Source organism: Nicotiana tabacum, chromosome 13 (assembly GCF_000715075.1).
Source record: "Nicotiana tabacum cultivar K326 chromosome 13, ASM71507v2, whole genome shotgun sequence".
NCBI classification, from domain to species: Eukaryota; Viridiplantae; Streptophyta; class Magnoliopsida; order Solanales; family Solanaceae; genus Nicotiana; species Nicotiana tabacum.
The window spans coordinates 43,014,562-43,034,957 of record NC_134092.1 but is presented as its reverse complement, the minus strand read 5'-3'; positions in this window follow the sequence as shown (position 1 = coordinate 43,034,957).

Below are 20,396 nucleotides of genomic sequence, written 5' to 3'. Positions count from 1 at the left end.
AGTATTTGATGGTGTATATAGGGCTGGAAAATGATGTATATATGTTGTTATTGTTCTGTTCTTGTATTGTTGGTGTTATCTTGAATTTGGAGGAAGTAAGGATTATAGGGGAGATGCTGCCCGTTTTAATACAAAATAGGTTTGTCGTTCGTTGTGCGATAGTTGTACCTTTCATAACTTAACGATAGTATTATTATCATTCTTGTAGATTAAGGTGCGAAGAGGTGAGTTCAACTTGGTGATTGGAAAGATTGTGATAAGGTATGTTAAGGCTAAGCCTTCCTTCATTTTGGCATGATCTCGTAGCTACATGTGTTAGTAATGAGACAAAAGAGAAGTTCATATTCATGAATTTATTCACACTATTCTAGTCTCATAAGTTACAATATTATTCCTTATCGAGACTCTATATTCAATTTTAGTATTGTCTTCTTCCAGTCAAGAGAGCAGCAAGCCTATATATACAGTATTACAGTATTTTCATTACCATCGAGCTATAATCGATGGGCAGGCCCCTATTGGGCAACCTCTGATCAGATGGAAAGTTATATACCGAGCCTACTGTGGCCGAGCCCCTATGAGCGAGCCCAGCATGGACGAGATACATAGCCTAGTATGGCCGAGCGCCTATGAGCGAGCCTACTATGGCAGAGCAGTTATATATATATATATACCGAGCCTTATAAGGCCGTACAATTATTTTACTTACTATATTGAAGGAGTTGAGTCAGTATCAGCAGGTAAGTATATCTCCAGATCATCTTTGACTCCCAGTTACTTCCAGTTATTATATTATCAGTTCAGTTTCGATTTTCAGTTATGTTATTGCCTTACATACTCGGTACATTATTTCGTACTGACGTCCCTTTTCCGGGGACGCTGCATTTCATGCATGCAGGTTCAGATAGACGGACGTGTAGATCTCCTCAGTAGGTGTTTCCCGAGTTCAGCCTGATCGGTAAGCTCCATGTCTTTCGGAGTTACCAGGTCTAGAGTGTTGTGTACATCTTATGTATATCTGTATATATGTTATGGGTAGGTCGGGGCCCTGTTCCGATCATAGTACATCTATCAGTAGAGGCTTGTAGACATATCCTGTTGGTTAGTGCAGTATGTTGGGTTTGTAGGCCTGGTATGTATATTTGATGGTTTGTCAGCTGTAGTAGCTATGACGGCCTTGTCGGCCTAGCTTTATATTGATGTTTAGTTAGCGCTAGTTTCCATTCAGTTTTATATTTTGCTTCGCAAATTGTCGTGCAAGGTGGCCCCATGGCCAAAGTATGACATTATGTGTTCAGAGTCCCTTAGTCGCAATTTGGTACGCCAGGTTAGGTGAGGCACCGGGTGCTTGTCTCGCTCCTAGGTTCGGGGCGTGACAAACTTGGTATCAGAGCAGTTCTGTCCTAGAAAGTCTACAAGCCGTGTCTAGTAGGGTCTTGTTTATACATGTGTTGTGCACCACATTATATAAGCAGGGAACTACAGGGCATTTAGGAGTTGGTTACCCTTCTTTGAAATCTAAATCGTGCTATAGAACTGAGTTATAGGAAATTTGAATTAAACTTATGTGTTGGTGTTTGCATGCACAGATGACGGTGACTAGGAAGACTACGGCTAGCCAGAGGAGAGATACAGCAGCAGGTGAGGGGACCAGCAGGGTACCCCCAGTAGATGGGGCCCAGTCTGAGGCTCAAGGCGAGACCCCTACTCAGCCATTACCGGCTCCTCCACCAACTACGGAGATTCCTAGGGAAACCGCACATCCAGTTCCCCCTCCACTTCCATCAGATCAGGACTTGAGGAGTGCGGTGCATTTGTTGACACAGTTGGTAGCTACCCAGCAACAGGCTAGGGCATCAGCTAGTGCAGGAACTTCTGAGGGGTCTGGGAGTTCAAGGGTCCGAGAGTTTATTGCTTTGAGTCCCCCAGAGTTCACGGGGACAGATCAGAGGGAGGACCCGCAGGATTTCATAGATTAGCTTCACAGGATCTTTCGTGTTATGCATGCCACGGAGAAAGAGGCAGTTGAGCTAGCAGCTTTTCGACTCCGAGATATAGCCATCCTTTGGTACGAGGGATGGGAGAGGTCCAGGGGACGTGATGCACCTCTAGCTATTTGGAAGAATTTTTCAGATGCCTTCCTTGACCAATACATACCACGAGAGATCCGACAGGCTCGAGTCGATCAGTTTCTAGCCCTCAAGCAGGGTAATATGAGTGTTCGAGAGTATAGTCTCCATTTTGACTCATTGGCCAGATATGCACCATCCATAGTTGCTACTATGTGGGACAGGATTCACAGGTTTATAGCAGGGTTAGCCCCAGAGTTAACCGAGGCATGTGCCACCGCTGCATTGCAGGATAGTATGGATATCTCCCGGATTCAGGCATTCGCCCAGAATATAGAAAGGGGTAGGCGTCGGCAGCAGGGTACAGAGAGGGCTGAGCAAGGGCAACGTAAGAGGATGAGATTTCCTAGGTCTCAGGAGCAATCTCAGGGTAGTTATAGGACCCAGTACTTTGGACGGCCACCTAGGCCTCCGCCACCTCGGTTACAGGGTTACAGGTATGACCGCTATACTCAGTCAGGACCAGGTGAGAGCTCACGGGCATTGGGTTTGCAGCGACAGCGAGGATCTGCGCAGACATGGTCATTTGCTCCACAGTGTGACATCTGTGGTAGAGGACACTTGGGCCAATGCCGAGCAGGTTCTGATGCTTGTTATATATGTGGGCGTCCAGGGCATATGATGCGGGATTGCCCAAATAGAGATTCGGGGGGAATGGCACAACCAGCGAGTTCAGCAACAGGATCATCTATGTCCGTGCATCCTTCAGGGCACGAGTCTCAGTCTTTGGCTGGTAGAGGTCGGGGCAGAGGTAGAGGTTCAAGTTCAAGTGGTAATCAGAACCGTATCTATGCTTTAGCGGGTTGACAGGACCAGGAGTCTTCACCAGACGTTGTGACAGGTATATTAACCATTTGCTCTCACGATGCTTATGCTTTGATAGACCCAGGATCTACTTTATCGTATATTACCCTATTTGTCGCGAGGAAGTTTGGTATAGTGCCTGAAATACTAAGTGATCCTTTTGCGGTATCTACACCGGTCGGAGAATCGATTATTGCTAGACGGGTTTACCGAGGTTGTACGATGACAATTTGTAGTCGTCAGACCTCAGCTGACCTAGTTGAGCTAGAGATGATGGATTTTGATGCTATCATGGGCATGGACTGGTTGGCAGCTTGCTATGCCACAGTTGATTGTCGAGCAAAGGCAGCCAGATTTCATTTTCCGGGTGAGCCAGTCCTTGAATGGGTAGGTAATACACCAACACCCAGAGGTAGGTTTATTTCCTATCTGAAGGCGAGGAAAATGATCGCAAAAGGGTGCATTTATCATATTGTGCGAGTTAGAGATGCAGATGCTGAGATACCTACACTTCAGTCTATTCCCGTAGTCAAAGAGTATGCAGATGTGTTTCCAGATGAGCTTCCAGGTATTCCTCCAGAGCGAGAGATTGATTTTAGCATCAATTTGCTTCCAGGAACTCAACCAATATCCGTCCCTCCGTATAGAATGGCACCTGGCGAATTGAAGGAGTTGAAGGAGCAGTTAAAAGATTTGCTGGAGAAAGGTTACATCAGGCCCAGTACCTCACCTTGGGGTGCACCAGTACTATTTGTGCGGAAGAAAGATGGCTCGCTGAGGATGTGTATCGATTATAGGCAGCTGAACAAGGTAACTATTAAGAATAAGTATCCACTTCCAAGGATCGATGACTTGTTTGATCAGTTGCAGGGGCTAGATGCTTTTCAAAGATAGATTTGAGGTCGGGGTACCACCAGGTCAGAGTTCGGGAAAAAGATATTCCGAAGACAGCCTTCAGGACCCGATATGGCCACTTCGAGTTCCTTGTCATGTCCTTCGGGTTGACTAATGCACCCGCTGTATTTATGGACTTGATGAATAGCCTATTCCGGCCATTTTTAGATCTGTTCGTGATAGTATTTATTGATGATATTCTGGTTTATTCCCATTCAGAGGATGAGCATGCGGACCACCTGCGAGCGGTACTCCAAACCCTCCGTGATCGTAAGTTGTATGCTAAGTTTTCTAAATGTGAGTTCTGGTTGAAGTCTGTAGCATTCTTGGGGCATATTGTATCAGATGAAGGGATAAAGGTGGACACTCAGAAGATTGAGGCCGTGAAATATTGGCCTAGACCTACCACTCCGACAGAGGTTCGTAGCTTTCTAGGCTTAGCAGGATACTATCGGAGGTTCGTAGAGGGTTTTTCTTCCCTTTCGGCACCATTGACGAAGTTGACACAGAAAGAAACTAAGTTTCAATGGACAGAGGCTTGTGAGCGGAGTTTCCAAGAGCTTAAGAACAGGTTGACCTCAGCTCCAGTTCTAACACTTCCAGAGGGTCTAGAGGGTTATGCCGTGTATTGTGATGCATCAGGTGTCGGGTTAGGATGTGTCCTGATGCAACATGGGAGGGTAATTGCGTATGCTTCAAGGCAGTTGAGGAAGCACGAGAGGAATTATCCGACCCACGACCTCGAGTTAGCTGCGGTTGTCCATGCACTTAAGATATGGCGGCATTATTTATATGGTGTTCATGTTGATGTATTTACTGATCATAAAAGCCTACAATATATCTTCAAGCAGAAAGAGTTGAATTTGCGACAGAGGCGATGGCTTGAGTTATTGAAAGATTACGATGTTAACATTCTCTACCATCCAGGGAAAGCTAATGTTGTAGCAGATGCATTAAGTCGTCGATCTATGGGTAGCTTAGCACATGTAGATCCCGAGAAAAGACAATTAGCTAGAGAGATTCATCAATTGTCTTCGTTGGGGGTTCGGTTAGTAGATTCTGAGGATGGTGGAGTTGTACTCCAAAACACTACAAAATCATCCCTCATAGCAGTAGTCAAGGAAAGGCAGTACGAGGACCCAGAGTTGGTCGAGCTGAGAGAGCGAGTTCCGCAGCAGAAGAAACCACTGTTAGAGCTAAAGGGAGATGGGGTTCTCAGATATAGGGGTCGTTTGTGTGTTCCAGATGTAGCAGGGCTACGAGACAGGATTATGTCAGAGGCACATTATTCATGGTATTCCATCCATCCTGGGTCGACGAAGATGTATCATGACATTAAGGATGTGTACTGGTGGAATGATATGAAGAAGAACATTGCTGAGTTTGTCGCCCAATGTACTAGTTGCCAGCAAGTGAAGATAGAGCACCAGAAGCCTGGAGGGCTAATGCAGACTATAGAGATCCCGACATGGAAATGGGAGGCGATAAACATGGACTTTATCACGGGTTTACCTCGTTCTAATCGTAAGTTCGATTCCATATGGGTGATAGTCGATAGGCTCACAAAATCAGCTCACTTCCTACCGGTCAGATCTACATATACAGCAGAAGATTATGCAAAGTTATATATTAAGGAGATAGTGCGGCTACACGGAGTACCAGTTTCTATTATATCTGATCGTGGGGCTCAGTTTACAGCACATTTTTGGAGGTCATTTCAGAGAGGTCTAGGGACTCAGGTGAATCTCAGCACAGCTTTTCATCCACAGACTGATGGACAAGCCGAGCGCACAATTCAAACGCTCGAGGATATGTTACGAGTATGTGTGTTGGATTTTAAAAGAAGTTGGGATGAACATCTACCTCTTGTCGAGTTTGCATATAATAACAGTTACCACTCCAGTATTCAGATGGCTCCGTACGAGGCTTTGTATGGGCGTAAGTGCAGATCTCCTATAGGGTGGTTTGATGTTGGGGAATCTGGGTTATATGGGCCAGACCTGGTTCAACAGGCCATAGAGAAAGTAAAGCTTATCCGGGAGCGATTGTTGACAGCTCAGAGTCGTCAGAAGTCATATTCTGACATGCGGTGACGAGACTTAGAGTTCAGGATTAATGACTGGGTATTCTTAAAGGTATCACCTATGAAGGGCGTGATGAGGTTTGGCAAGAAAGGCAAGCTTAGCCCACGGTATATTGGGCCTTATAGGATCTTTCGGAGAGTGGGCCAAGTAGCTTATGAGTTAGAGTTGCCCTCAGAATTGGAGTCTGTCCATCCGATTTTTCACGTATCTATGCTACGGAAGTGCATTGGCAATCCTACCCGAGTGGTGCCCACGGATGATGTACAGATTATAGAGGACTTGTCATACGAGGAAATTCCAGTTGCTATCCTAGACCGACAAATCCGCAATCTACGAAATAAGGAGGTAGCTTCCGTAAAGGTTTTATGGAGGAGCAAGAATGTAGAAGAGATGACGTGGGAATCGGAGGAAGAAATGAAGTCTAAATACCCCCACCTATTTCAAACTAAAGATATGGTTCGAGATGGGACGCTACAACATAGCTCTATGTAGGCTAGCAGGTCATCAGGTAAGCTTTTATTTTTCACTTTCAATATTTATGATTTACGGTCGGTGAGGCAAATTGCTGCTATTTATAAAGATTGGCCATATGTGGCATGCATAGTATGTTTCTGGCTACGTGCAGGTTGGTTTTAACCCAGTGTACGAAGGATACTTTGGCAAAATTTTCCAAAGTCTCTAAGAGTAAACATTCGAGGACGAATGTTCCCAAGGGGGGAGTGATGTTACACCCTATATTTTCGTACGTAAAAATGCGTCGTAAGCAAACTAATGTAGGACCAAAAATGAGATAATATTTAAAAGTATATAAAGTAAGTTAATCATGTTACCTCTGAGGTTACAAATATTAAAGATCATGAACAACAAGTACAAAGAGGGTTGGACAGTTCAGAAGCTAAAGCAATTAAATAAAACAATGTTTCGTCGAAAGTCGACAAGTTGGGAATGTTATAACATGTACCTTTGGGGTGAGACTAGGGTGATTAACATGATAAGGAGATTATGTTATGATTTATATTAGTCGTATGACATCCGTGTGTTATGTTTTAATGTCAAGAGAGTTGTGGAACAAAAGTCGATGAAAGTCATCACAAGTTACACTCATAAGTTTTACTGAAATTTTGGGTCAAATGTAACTGCGATTGTCTCCCAATATACTTAGAGTTATGGGGTGTTCCACCCATAAAATTAAAGATCTATGAGCCTATTTTCCAACGCATTAAACCGTTTGTCAATACGACATTGGAGTAGAAAGATATGGGCATTTGTGCAATACTGCGCAAGCTGCTAGGTGACAAGTAGGTGTGTCACCTACTTGCTTAAATGAAAGCCCAAAAATGGGCCATTTCGGGTCGTCCAAAGAGGCCTTTTAAGGGCCTATTTTCTTCATATATTAGACTTAAAATAGAGCATAATAACCAGACATAAGCTCTGTAAAGAATCCTCCCAAAAATTTCCCACAAACCCTAATTGATTTTCTCTCCCTTTCAAGTTCTAATTGGAGGTAAAACCTAGAGTTTGAAGAACCAAGATAGGAGCTGAGTTATCCAACAAATAAGGTGAGTTTACTGCTCTCTTTCATCCAGTTTTTCTTCTGTAAATTCATGGTAAGTCGTTCTATACTTGTAAGAACTCACGGGACGGTGATCGGAAGACATGAGTTCGAGTTATTCACTTGTAGCGGACTGTTTTGTGGACTGTTTTGTGTTGCTGTTGGGCTGCGTGTTTTACTACTATTTTGTGGAGTTTTGGACGAGGAAGGGGGTTTATAAACACCATATAAATGTAGGGTGGTTGGCTGGTCGTTCGTCATAATATTTTCGGGTCGTTTGACACTACTACGGTGGTCATTTTGTGTACGAAGAGATTGGGGTGTGTTGGGCTATTTTGTAGTATTTGATGGTGTATATAGGGCTGAAAAATGATGTATATATGTTGTTATTGTTCTGTTCTTGTATTGTTGGTGTTATCTTGAATTTGGAGGAAGTAAGGATTATAGGGGAGATGCTGCCCGTTTTAATACAAAATAGGTTTGTCATTCGTTGTGCGATAGTTGTACCTTTCGTAACTTAACGATAGTATTATTATCATTCTTGTAGATTAAGGTGCGAAGAGGTGAGTTCAACTTGGTGATTGGAAAGATTGTGATAAGGTATGTTAAGGCTAAGCCTTCCTTCATTTTGGCATGATCTCGTAGCTACATGTGTTAGTAATGAGACAAAAGAGAAGTTCATATTCATGAATTTATTCACACTATTCTAGTCTCATAAGTTACAATATTATTCCTTATCGAGACTCTATATTCAATTTTAGTATTGTCTTCTTCCAGTCAAGAGAGCAGCAAGCCTATATATACAGTATTACAGTATTTTCATTACCATCGAGCTATAATCGATGGGCAGGCCCCTATTGGGCAACCTCTGATCAGATGGAAAGTTATATACCGAGCCTACTGTGGCCGAGCCCCTATGAGCGAGCCCAGCATGGCCGAGATACATAGCCTAGTATGGCCGAGCGCCTATGAGCGAGCCTACTATGGCAGAGGAGTTATATATATACCGAGCCTTATAAGGCCGTACAATTATTTTACTTACTATATTGAAGGAGTTGAGTCAGTATCAGCAGGTAAGTATATCTCCAAATCATCTTTGACTCCCAGTTACTTCCAGTTATTATATTATCAGTTCAGTTTCGATTTTCAGTTATGTTATTGCCTTACATACTCGGTACATTATTTCGTACTGACGTCCCTTTTCCGGGGACGCTGCATTTCATGCATGTAGGTTCAGATAGACGGACGAGTAGATCTCCTCAGTAGGTGTTTCCGAGTTCAGCCTGATCGGTAAGCTCCATGTCTTTCAGAGTTACCAGGTCTAGAGTGTTGTGTACATCTTATGTATATCTGTATATATGTTTTGGGTAGGTCGGGGCCCTGTTCCGATCATAGTACATCTATCAATAGAGGCTTGTAGACATATCCTGTTGGTTAGTGCAGTATGTTGGGTTTGTAGGCCTGGTATGTATATTTGATGGTTTGTCAGCTGTAGTAGCTATGACGGCCTTGTCGGCCTAGCTTTATATTGATGTTTAGTTAGCGCTAGTTTCCATTCAGTTTTATATTTTGCTTCGCAAATTGTCGTGCAAGGTGGCCCCATGGCCAAAGTATGACATTGTGTGTTCAGAGTCCCTTAGTCGCAATTTGGTACGCCAGGTTAGGTGAGGCACCGGGTGCTTGTCTCGCTCCTAGGTTCGGGGCGTGACACTCTCACCAAATTAATAAGTTTGTTTAAAGCTCAAACTCTCTAATATATTTTTTATAAAATAAAATATTATTTTGAATTGCATATTATCTCTCCATCGTTTCTTCATATGTCTTGTTTTATTTTATGTGAGAAAGTTGATGATGCATATGAGTACATTTTTATGTGTATCACGTCCCTTTACCGAGGTGCCGCATTACTTCGTGGATGCTGGTGTTGATGCTTCAAATGACGTGGACGATCGATTGGCACCTCCCTCATTCCTACAGTCTTTTGGTGAGCTTCGTGGATACCCTCGCTACCTGAGATGTAGTTTACAGGTGCAAAATATTTCCAGTGCTAGGGCTAGCGTTCCGCGCTACCCTGGACGATGGGTGAAGGGAAGTCTCCTACTTCGTGTGGGACAAGGTTATTTTGACCCTACATACCCTCAACTCGTATAAAAAGAAGTCTAATCCTATTTAGGAGAGGGAGACGCCATTTTGCGAGCAAAACACAAGCACGAAATGCTTGGGAGCAAGGATTCTCAATTTTTCTTGATCTTTCTTAGTACTTTCAACTATTCAACACTTATGTAATTGTTTAACTTTATAATGAGTGGCTAAGAACCTCATTATTCTGGGGGTTATGAATCATTTTTTACTATTGTAATTTGACGGTTGATTGTGTTGCTTGATTCTATCATATTAATTTGTTTATTCAATCTTGCACTTACTTATTCTATTGTGTAGTTAACAATAGAGTACTATCTACGAATTTATAGTTCAATTCGAAAATGTGAACTATAGATTGCATATAAGATTGAGTAGAGTAAGTTCCTGAATCCGGGCATCAGAGAATAGATTCACGATTAGGATAGACATATTCTAGTTGCCTTACTTGATTATTTTTACAGGAAATATACATGCGTTCTTGTCAATTTTGATTCTATAGACATATAGTCTTAGGTTGGCTTTGGAAACGTTCGGATAATTATAAGTATCTGTAATTTCCAGAAAGTTCTAATTGTGCCTCTGCGGATCTTTATGAGATAGACCCACATACTGCCCTATTGACTGAATCAGCTACACTATGTACTATTTGAGCTCAAAGTGGCCAGTGATGTCACGCTTCATAATAGCTTGAGTCATATGAGAAAGATTAGGCCTTGCGGCCTCTATCACTGGTCGCTCTTCATTTTTCGCCATCTCGATTGGATGTGGCTAGACTATGATGCCCTACTCTGCAATTCCTGCCCTTGCTTTCGCCTCCCTCCTTAACCTGTGGAAGAGACTTTGGGGTTCAGGATCAAAAGACGGAAGATTGTTCAAACTGTTACTTCTTCTTAGCATTCAATGTGAACACCTGTAGAGTCAGAACAACAAAATAAATTAAATCTCGAACAAAAATAAATAAACTCTTATTTCAGACAAGTAGCTAATGTATAAATCCCCAGCAACGGTGCCAAAAACGTGTTGGGTCCAAATGCACACGCAAGTATACGTGGTCGACAAGCAATAAAGTCATGAAAAAGTACCGTTCCCACGAGGATTTATGATCAACTGTTGTCCAATCTAAATTATTTATAAATTTAATGCTCAAGTGAGTGAGACTGACATTGTTCCCCTTTTCACTGCTGGAGGAAGCCAAAGAATGGTTGTAGAAAGAGACCAAAAACTCGATCCACACTTGGGATAATATAGCATGAAAATTCTTAATCAAGTTTTTCCCACAAAGAAAACAAAGTCGCCGAGGAGCCAGATTCTTGGGTTTCAACAACGATATGGTGACTCTTCGTCAAGCTTAGGAAAGATACAAGAAACTAATCAGAGACTGCCCACATCATTGTCAGACTGGTGTTGCAACATACTTTTGTGGATGGGTAGGATGAGACCTCCAAATTAAATCTAGATTCAGCTTGTGGAAGAAGTTGCATGCAAAAGCCATATAGTGAAGTTCAAACTCTGCTAAACAATCTCACTGCAAAAGATCGTAACTGGCAAGGTGATGGTGAACCAAGAAGGATGATTAAGCACAAAGCATCAGGTACACTCGAACTGGATGAGGTATCAACCATGCGAGCAGAAATTTCTAAACTAACCAACCAAGTGGCTAAGATGGCAATGGGTCAAGGGCATCAAATACAGTAGGTTCAGAGGATGGCCATATGTTGTGAAATTTATGGAGATGGTCATATGAGTGACCAATGTCAGGTGAATCCCGAATCTGTTTATTATATGGTCCAACAAGGTAGAGGTCCAATGAACCATAATACACAATATGGGAACACCTATAATCCCAACTGGAGGAATCATCCGAATTTCTCATGGGGTGGAAACCAGGTCACTCAAAATCAATACATGACTAAAGGGAACAACAATAAGCCTCAAAAGTCAACCTAACAGGTAGAAGAAAGCACCAATAATATGTTGAAAAAGCTATTATTTGACAACCAGCAGCTGCAAACAGACAACCAGCAATTAAGGATTGAATTTCGAAATATGGAGAGGCAGATAAGAATCCTCGGGTAAATGATGTAACTTGGAGGAATGTCAGAGAATTGGAAGAAGTACCAAAAAGAAAAAAGAAAAAGTCAGTCCTAAGAGCGAACTAGTTCCTCAAATTGTGGTGGAAACAAAGAAAGAAACTGAAGAAAGTGAAAAGCCTCCAATTTCAAGGCCACCACCTCCCTTCCCACAAAGATTAAAGAAGAAAAGTGATGACAGGATGTTTAACAAATTCCTTCATATGTTAAGCCAAATTCAATTAAATATCTCATTGGTTAATGTGTTACGTGAAATTCTAAAATATGTTAGGTACATCAAAGATATTGTGGCTAACAAAAGAAGGTTGACAGAGTTTGAGACAGTGGCACTTACTGAAGATTGCACCTCAAGAATTCAAAAAAGGTTGCCCCAAAAGTTGAAGGATTAGGGGAGCTTCACCATACTTGTTCAAATTGGTGAGGTAGATGTGGGACGGGCACTATGTGATTTGGGGGCTAGCATAAATTTGATGCCCCTTTCATTTTTCAATCAATTGGGGTTGGGGCGCCCAAGGCCAACCACTGTAATGTTGTAGCTTGCTAATAGATCTATTGTCCATCCAGAGGAGGTGATAGAAGATGTGCTACTACAAATTGGGAAATTTATTCTTCCAGCAGATTTCATTATACTGGACTATGAAGCTGATGAACACGTCCCCATCATCTTGGGACGACCTCTATTAGTCATTGTTGATGCTGTGATAAACGTTCGTGAAGGAAAAATGATTCTCCGGATTGATAATGTGGAAGCAGTCTTTAACATGTACAAGGCAATTCAGCTGCTAAGTCACTATGAGGATCTGGCTATGATATCTATGATTGAAAAAGAAGAAGAAAAAAATGATATCAGTGCATATATGGATGAATCTCTAGATAAATCAATTATATTGTTTAATAGCATTGACTTGGATGATAAGGTGAAGGAGATGGCGCATCATCTGGATACATGTGCTTACATCAAAGAAATGATCGATTTTGAGCCTTGCTTAATGAATTTGAGTAAACTACTTTCCAGGTGTGAAGAGACGAACATAGTGTTGAACTGGAAAAAGTGCCATTTTATGGTACGATAAGGAATTGTACTCGGGCATAAGGTGTCCAAAGATGGGTTGGAGGTGGATAAGGCAAAAGTGGATGCAATTGACAAACTGCCACCTCCAATCTCTGTCAAAGGAATCAGAAGCTTTTTGGGACATGCAGGTTTCTATCATAGATTCATTACAGATATCTCTAAGATTTTTTCTCCATTGTGCAGGTTGCTTGATAAGGATACACCTTTCCATTTTGATGAGAATTGCTTGAAGGAGTACGAGGAGCTGAAAAAAGGATTGGTGATTGCACCAATTATCACCGCCCCAAATTGGGGAGAGCCTTTTGAGTTGATGTGTGATGCCAGTGACACGACAATTGGTGTCATACTAGGACAGGCAAAAAATAAAGTGTTCCACTCAATTTAGTATGCTGGCAAAACTCTAAAACCAGCTCAGATAAATTACACAGTTACAAAAAAAGAGTTGCAAGCGGTAGTATGGGCAATTGACAAATTTAGGGTCTACTTGGTGGGAACCAAAGTCATCGTCTACACATATCATACAGCTATCAGGTATTTATTTGAGAAAAAGGATGTTAAGCCTAGACTAATTTGTTGGGTTCTTCTTTTGCAAGAGTTTGACGTGGAAATCAAGGATCGAAAGAGGACAAATAAATCAGGTGGCAGACCATTTGTCATGCTTGGAAACTCGCGCACATGTTTAGGAAGGGGTCGAAATTCATGAAAGTTTTCCTGATGAGCAATTGTTAGCCATCACAGCTGGCACATCCCCACGGTATGCCGACTATGTGAACTTCATTATAAGTGGGGTGACTCTGTCAGAGTTGTCACCAGATAACATCATCAACAACAACAACAACAACAATAACCTAGTAAAATTTCACTAGTGGGGTTTTGGGGAGGGTAGTGTGTACGCTGACCTTACCCCTACCCCGAGGGAGTAGAGAGGTTGTTTCCAAAAGACCCTCAGCTCAAGAATACAAAAAGAGAAAAAGAGACAATATTAGTACCACCCCATAAATCATAAGAAAAGTAACAATAACATGGGAACAAGAAGATAGATGCAAAGCAAAAGCGATAGCCTGTAAATAGACCCGGCACTATGAGAAACAAAAAAGTAGTAAGACACAACATTGCCACTCACGACAAAAATCCTACCAGACTAGCCTCACAAAGGTACGAAGAAAGTAAAGACTCAACTACCTCCTATCCTACAACCCTAATCCCTGACCTCCACAAATTCCTATCAAGGGTCATGTCCTCGGAGATCTGAAGCCTCGTCATGTCCTGACTAATCACCTCTCCCCAATACTTCTTAGGCCGCCCTCTACCTCTTCTCATGCCCTCCACAACCAGTCGCTCACACCTCCTTACCGGAGCATCTGGGCTTCTCCTATGTACATGTCCAAACCATCTGAACCCGGTTGTCACCAGATAGTAAGAGAAAATTCATGCATGATGTTAGATTTTATCTATGGGATAAGACGTTTCTGTTTAAGCATTGTGCAGATCAGTTGGTGCGACGATGTGTTCCTGAAGAGGATATGGAAGCAATTTTGAATGATTATCATGCATCACCGTATGGAGGGTACCATGGTTGAGACAAAACGGCTGCAAAGGTGTTGCAGTTGGGATTCTATTGTCCCACTTTATTTAAGGATACACATGCTTTTGTGAAAAGATGTGATATGTGCCAAAGGATGGGTACAATTTCGAGAAGGTATGAGATGACATTGAATGGCATACTTGAGGTCGAAATCTTTGATGTTTGGGGAAGAGACTTCTTGAGGCCGTTTCCAGCATTGAATGGCCATCGGTACATCTTGGTTGCAGTTGACTATATGTCAAAGTAGGTTGAGGCTGTGGTTTTGCATACAAATGATGCTAAGGTAGTGGTGAACTTTGTGAAGAAAAATATTTTTACGAGATTTGGAACTCCTCATGCGTTGATTAGTGATGGAGGTACTCACTTTTGTAATAAACAGTTGAGCAACCTCTTGGCTAAGTATAGGGTGAGACACAAGGTCGCAACTGCCTATCATCCGCAAACCAGTGGTCAAGTGGAGGTTTCGAATAGGGAGGTGAAGCAAATTTTGGAGAAGACAGTAAGCGTGATTAGGAAGAATTGGGCTAGCAAGCTAGATGATACTCTATGGGCATATCGCACTGCATACAAAACTCCAATTAGTGCATCGCTATACAGGTTGGTTTATGGGAAGGCTTGTCACTTGCTCGTTGAGCTTGAGCACAAGGCATATTAGGCGATCAAAAATCTCAACTTTGATATGTATCTAGCTGGAGAAAAATGGATGTTGCAACTAAATTAGCTCAAAGAGTTTCGATTGCACGCATATGAAAATGCGAAATTGTATAAAGAGAAAACAAAGAGATGGCATGACAAACACATTTTGCATCGTGAGTTCGCACCTGGTCAAGTCGTTTTATTGCCCAATTCAAGGTTGAATCTCTTTCTTGGGAAGCTCAAGTCTAGATGGTCGGGTTTATTGGAATTAGTGCGGGTTACGAAGCATGGAGTTGTTGAGCTAAGGGATCCCGAAAATGATGGCACATTTTTAGTCAATGGGCAGAGAGTGTAACACTATTGGGTCGGTGGCATTCGTCGTCACAAAACTTCGATAGAATTGGTGGATGCGTGAGGGAACATGCTGCGTTGTGCCGTGACATTAAATCAAGCGCTTGTTGAGAGGCAACCCAATTTTTATTGCTTTCGTAGCTTAGTTTTTCTCTTTTTAGTTAGAGTAAACTAGAGTTTTGTTTCTTTGTAGTCATTGATAACTTAGGTAGGAATGGTGTGGAATGTGTATGATGGATGTACAAAGTGCTCAGAGGGATCGGGAATTCATTCAAAAAAAATGAAAAATCAGCTCCCCGCGCTGCCAGGGGAACAAAACACAGGAGCTAATTTTCCCCCATCGCCAGGGCTAGCGCGACGCGCTGGGCTGGGGGGAGCCAGGTAAGTTTTCTTTCTTTTTTTTTATTTCGTTTTACTTTATAAGTTAACCCATTTACCCTTGACCCGACCCGGATACCCATTTGCACTCACCTTATAACCCATACCCATAACCCACACCCATTTACAACTCTAATTAAAATAACTCTAACACCTTAATTCCCCATCTCTCTTCTTTCTCTCCGCTCTCTACCAAATATCCCACACCGACGATGCTCCCTCTCCTCCCCTGGTTGTTCTTTCCCTCCTACACTATACATGTATATTTCTTCTTCTTCTCTATCTCCCTTTTGTTTGTTTTGTAGTGTTAACCGCAATCCCCATCCCAAACGACCCCTATCACTACTCTCCCCAAATGTTCTTCTAGAAATTGAGTACATGGTGGCTAGTTGTTGGTATGAAATAAAATGAAATTGGTTGTTGAAATTGGTTGTAAATGTGTTATACCGAGTAGTAAACTACAATTCCCTTTACTTCATTCAAAATTTTGGAGGGTCTAAATATTCCACCATTGTTGAATTGAGTGCACACACTTGATGTCCACCATTTGTTTGATAAAATGCTTGAAAGAATAAATTGTGCACCGATGAAGTCTGAGTAGTCAGGTGTGTTTGTATGTAATTTTGGGCTAAGTGTGGGGTATTTGGGGGTGGTTTTACATAACCCAAAGCTTGTTTTCAAAGACTACCATGACATAATCACACTGCCCACACCTTGTATCATGTGTAATTATATTGTATCCTTTTGTTAGAATTAGTTAGTGTATTGTATTAGTTGTAGTTTGGGGATCAAGTCTTGCTTGCTTGCTTGCACTAAGGCTAAGTCATGGCCATAAGTCGACTACTTGTTTGTGTATGGAATAACACTTGGAATATAATTGTGTGGCATGGGGAAGGCTTGAGTACCCATTGCCTAGTGGTGCAACACTTGTGCACTTGTTGAACACTTATGGTGAGTATGTTGCATAGAGTCTTCAGTTTTAAGTGTGGGGTTATCTTTGACTTTCACTTTAACCTTAGGCAGTCTTCTTGATTAATTCTCACATCCAAAGTGATTGTTTTGTAGGTTACAATGGCTCATGACAGTTCTAACAAGGGCAAAGGAGTGGGGAAATCCTCTATTACTGCCCCTCCCCCCCCCCCTAAAAAGCACAAGCAAAGCAAGGGGTCATCTCAACAAGAAAAAGGCAAGCAAGTTGCTGACGGGTCAAGGAGGGAATCTTCGGGACCACAACCCCAATTGGATTTGGTTCGTGGGGATACTATCCAGTGGTATTGCACCTTCGAGCCATATGGGCGGTATATATCTGAAATGGGGCTCAATGTGACCATTTTGGAGAGGAATTTCCTCGATGTGCTAGCCCGGTTGAAAAGTATGAAGATGGGCAAGTTCATTGAGTGCCCGGGACATACAAACTTGAGCATGGTAAGGGAGCTGTATGAGAATTGGAACGAGCATAGGTTTATGTCGCGGGTCGGAGGGAAGAAAGTGCCATTGTATAGAGAGTCGTTATGCAAGTTCTTAGGGGTTGATTGCCCAAACCCGAGGAGGTTGCAAAAGTTTGTAAAGTGCCCGAGCTACACTGCCATTCGTCACACTCTACGTGGCATAGATTTAATTCTAAGTGGACGAGGACAAAGGGTGATACCCACAATGAGATGCTCTGATTTGACTTCAACGAAACTGCCAAGGTGTGGTAGAACTTTATGCAGGCCAGACTGATGCCAGTGGAGAACATCACAGGGTGTGTTTGATCTTCTTTCTTATGACTAGGAGACCAGTTAATGTGGGTGAGATTATGTTGGGGGAGATGGCCCATACATATTTTGGGCGGAAGATAATGGGGTGGAGACCAGTATAGCTCTCTCATGAGGTACCTGAGTATCCTGGCTATGATGATGTGGTGGAGGCTCTGAAGGGACTGATGGACATTACTTCTTTGTTGGATTCTACTTCCAAGCTGAGCCCAGCTGCTCGGAATGAGCGGGAAGATAATTTCAACAACTATCTTTATGGTTCTCTGAACTTGATGATGAGCAGGATGGGAGTGACGGATGAGGAGCGGATGTAGCTACGCAATGATCTATCCAATGCTTCAAAGGAAATGTTGGGGATTGCGCCTGGCAATCACATTCACCAATCGGAGGATAAAAACACTAACAAGGGATCGAATGATGAGGATGATCGAGATGCTGATGTCACGGGGCCTATGGCTTTCGTACCCCTTGGAGCAAATGATGATGATCCTGGAGCTTCGGCTGGTGGGCGTTCTGAGGATGCAGGTTCAGAGTATGACCCGAATGGGTCCGAGTAGCAGGGAGTTCTTCTCTCCACTTTACTTTTGTTTTGAATTCTTATATGCATCGGTGACTATGCATAACGTAAGTGTGGGGGTAAGGGAACTACTTTCTAAAGTGTAATTGTATAAAATGTTTTCTTTTTCATTAGTTTTTCTTTTAGAATTCGTAGTTAGACATAGTCTAGTTTAGAGTAGTAGTATACAATTATTGAAGAAAACCAAAAATATAGAAAAATCAGAAAAAGCTCGGACTTTTTCCGACGATGGATCTCTTGGACATCTTTCTTGAGGAATTAAGGTCTGATTAAGTACCAAAAAGATTATTTTTTTTTAGGATAGTTAGGTAGTATCTCTTGATTTTTCTTTGGGCACCGGTTCTTTTTCAAGGGTGTAACCTGAATCGGATATTTTGTAAGAGTAGGATGGGAAGAAAATTGAGTTGCTCTAGATCCCTGTTGACATATTTGGTGCCGGTACATTAGGCTATGGCATGCGCTCTGTCTTTCTATTATATTTGATTTGAATTGTGATGCCTAAGTAAAATAAATAGCCTACTCTATGATGCCTGTTCTCAGTTGTTTGACTTGTATGTCACCAAGTACATTATTGCTAAAGATTTATCAACTATATGTGCTTGCTTGTCTTGAGAGTTGAACAGAACCGTCTTGATTGAGTCATGTGCAATGTGTGTATGAGGATTTGTGATCATAGAGATGACGTAGGCAATTCTTTGCTTGATCATAGAAATTTTTCTATGATCATAAAAATTGAGTCATGCGCTATGCGTGTCACTTACAAATAAATTTTCCCGTTGCTAGCCCCTTTGAGCTTTTAGACATTTTTCTTGGCACCCACATTACACGTTGTATCCCTATTTTGTTCTTAACTTGAGCTTGCTGAACCTTTACATTCGAAGGTACTTAGTTGCTAAATGAAGTAAGATGAGGGATTGGAAAGTAGCTTTCGAGTGGAACCATGGAAGCGCCCACAAGGTGCACCAAAGTGGTGAAAAAGACCACTGGCCGATGAACCTTAATGGAGTGTGTGTGAAAAAGCTAAACAAAAAATTATATATATAATGCTGATAGTCAAAAAGAAAGAAAATAAAGAAAAAAACACACCTCCTAATCTTACTAATTCGTGCTAGTGGGGATGTAGAAGTTCTTAATTGAAAGAAAAGGGCTATGTGTGTATGGTCTGTGACGAGTGAATTGGTTGAGAAGAATATGTGCTCGATTTTCAAGTGTAGTGTATTAAAGTGCTTAGGAGGGTTAGTCATTACAACCCATTAAGTACTAATTATTCATAGATTTGTCTAGCTTATATTAGTCGAGATGTACACTACGGGCAAGTTTATGGTACGATCACGGGATACACATGAATTTCTTTGTGAGAGTGAGCGAATTGCTTTTAATTGTGTGATGTCCTTAATTTATGTTCAAGGTCATACTTGAAGGTGTGGACTATTTTTATATTCACTCTCTTGTTTGTTGGTGAGGGCACATGATCTCATGACGGATTGGTAATGTTGGTAACTTCTCTTGTTGGATGAGTGCGCGAGTTGATGGTGCTTAGTGGTAACAGTCGGCTCTTGAGGTAGGATGGTTATGGTTATGGTTAGGTTGTTTGAATTGGTTGAATTAAACTGCTTATACTTGGGCATGTTTAAAACGGGAAGAATGTGAATTTCATATGTTCATGTTTGATTGTCAGTATCGACCATAGTCAAAGGTAGAGTATATGGTTGAAAAATTGAATTGCCCCTCCATAGTTGATATGTACATTGTTAGGGTATAGTTGATAGTTAAGTGTGGGGTGTTGATGTTCGGCTTAAAGTATATGTATTTATATGCATGTCGCCTCGCATTTTACTCATATTTTATGGAATTTGGATATGTAATATAATGATTTATTCTAATTCGTGGTATTTTTATGTGGAGGACTCACCCAGAGGCGATATAGGACGAAAGTGCACGAATTGAAGCAAAAAGGGAACAAAACGAAAAATGGGTAAAGTACAGCGCCTCGCGCTATCTGGGACGCAATTTACAGGTGCAAAACTTTTCCAGCGCTAGGGCTAGCGCTCCGCGCTACCCTGGACGCTGGGTGAAGGGAAGTCTCCTACTTCGTGTGGGACAAGGTTATTTTGACCCTACACATCTCCAATTCGTATAAAAAGACGTTTAATCCTATTTAGGAGAGGGAGACACCACTTTGCGAGAAAATCACAAGCACGGAACACTCAGGAGCTAGGATTCTCAGTTTTTCTTGATCTTTCTTAGTATTTTCAACTATTCAACACTTATGTAATTGTTTAACTTTATAATGAGTGGCTAAGAACCTCATTATTCTGGGGGTTATGAGTCATTTTTTACTATTG